The sequence below is a fragment of the Triturus cristatus genome, chromosome 3_1 (genome assembly GCF_964204655.1).
Source record: "Triturus cristatus chromosome 3_1, aTriCri1.1, whole genome shotgun sequence".
Classification (NCBI taxonomy): Eukaryota; Metazoa; Chordata; class Amphibia; order Caudata; family Salamandridae; genus Triturus; species Triturus cristatus.
The window spans coordinates 578,916,057-578,918,372 of NC_140583.1; the positions used below are offsets into that span (position 1 = coordinate 578,916,057).

The 2,316-nt window shown below is 48.4% G+C and overlaps 1 pseudogene; it reads left to right on the forward strand.

Moving 5' to 3' along the window:
* The first annotated feature begins 420 nt into the window (after positions 1–420).
* On the forward strand, positions 421–572 carry LOC146860585 (5.8S ribosomal RNA; annotated as a pseudogene).
* The last annotated feature ends 1,744 nt before the right edge of the window (positions 573–2,316 follow it).

Sequence of the window (2,316 nt, forward strand, 5' to 3'; positions counted from 1 at the left end):
GATTCTAGATAACCTTGAGCGGGTCCCAATGACAGCAACGATACATAGGGATTTCTGCCCTGTCAACTTTCAATGGCACTTTCTGTGCCTGCCATTGTGACCATGGGTAATTGGGAATCAGGGATTGATTTCGAAGAAGGAGCCTAAGAAACTGCTACTACATGTAAGGAAGGCAGCAGCGCGCAGTTTACCACTTCTTAATTAGAGAGGTAGTAGTGACGAAACATAACAATACCGGATTCTTTCAAGGCCCTGTCACTGGAATGAGTACACTTAAAATCCTTTATCAGTATAATAATTCCAGAGGGAAAGCCTGACAGGGTGCTGGGCTGTCACATCTCACAGGTGGTGGGTGGCTGTGCTTCTTCCTCCAACCTCCCCCGCACCTGCAGGTGGATAAACATTGTGAAAGTTATCTGTAACTTTTGGACATGGATCACTTGGCTCATGCATTAATGAAGAATGCAGTTAACTGCAATTATTAGTGTGAATTGCAGGACACATTGATCATCAACACTTTAAATGCACTTTGTGGCCCCAGGTTTCTCCTGAACATCAATAGCTCAGGGGCTCTTCTTCTTTATGGTTTGAGTTGTCATAGGGGGCTCAGCTTCCTTTGTCCTCCCATTGCCCATCGCAGGGTCCCCCCATCCCACCTCTGGGGTATGCCACCAGTGTGTCTGGCCTGTCCTCACCTTGGAGTAGCAGAAATGTGCTCGGTCTACCCCCCAGACCTATAAACCCATGGTGCCTGGCAGTGAACTATGCATGGCTGTGTGTGGCTGTGTGCTGTGTGTGGCTGTCTATAGTACCCCACAGCTGCCCATGCGCACAGCCTCAGGAGCCCAGTTCCATGGCTGGTGCCGGGTATGACCCCTGCCCGCTCCTAGGTGCTGGTTTCCATGCTAGCCCCATGGGCTTCAGTCTTCAATCTTGGAAAGGGTGTGCTGTCATGAACTACCTGAGGGAAAGATGGTCCTTCTCTTCGGCAGCTCAGGGAATCTGTCCAGCTCCCCCATGCGCCAACATCTGACTGTAACCTACTGAATTTAAGCATCTTACCAATATTACTAAGTGGAGGGAAATAAACTAATTAAGATTCCCTCAGTAATGGCAATTTAAGAGAGAAAAGCATAGCGCCGACACCCCCCTTCCCCTCGGGAAATATGATGAACTGAAGACTGACTCCCCGCGTTTCTCAGGGGACCCAAGTCCTTTTAATCACTCACCCCAAAGACAGTGTGAGGCTGGTAGCAGCCCCCTGGACATACCGAGATTGGGCCTTCTTGGAGTCTAGCTGGTTGGGAATGCAGCCAAAAGCGGGTGGTGGACTCCATCTAGGGCTCAATACAGGCTTGAGACTGATAGCCAACAAGTACCATAAAGGAAAGTTAAAAAGTACTTTGAAGAGAGAGTTCAAGAGGGCGTGAATCCATCGAGAGGTAAATGGGTGGGGTTTGTGCAGTCAGGTCGTAGGTTTCAGCAGGAAGGTCGGTTAACCAGGAGGGCCAATTCTCCCTGCAAGACCGCCGCATGGCTTCACCTGGCCCCTGCAGGGCATATTTCCGAATATATGATGGAATCCTGCATGTGTTTAGCACACATGTCTTCACCATGCCAGCATCAGAACAAACCCATCGTTAAGACACTTTCCTTTAGCATGCAAATCGATATAATGACTTGCCTTAGGGGGCTGCTGGACTTTGGAATAGTATCATTTACGATTCTAACTCAAGTCTGTGAAACAGTAGGGAAGGTGTTGGATTTAAAATCCAGCACCATTCCACCAATGCGCCCCCTAAAGCAAGTTGTTGTAACGACTTGCGTGCTAAACAAATGCATGGTAACAACTCGTACATTCAATTGCTGGCGCTGTAAAGGCACATGGTGATTCCGGATTCATTTTAAAGGACGTTTACCCATAATTCCTCCTTGGCAGTGCATTGCGACTTGCTCCAAGTCGACTGGGAAGGCTTCTCTGCTTCCTGGCAGCATCTTTGCCATGTCTGTGGGGGTGATGGAGATTGACCACCTCTGAGCCCCCCCCCCCCAGCAGCTGCCCCAATGGCTGTAACATATTACTTTTTGATCCTTCAATGTTCACTTTCCTATTATTGCAACGCAGAGTTCACCAAGCGTTGTATTATTCACCCACTATTTGGGAATGTGAGCTGGGTTTAGTCTGTTGTGAGACGTTAGTTTTACCCTACTGATCATACGTTATTGCAATAGTAATCCTGCTCAGTATGAGAGGTAATGCCCGTTCAGACATTTGGAACATGTGCTTTGCTGAAAAGCCAATAGGGTGAAGCTACC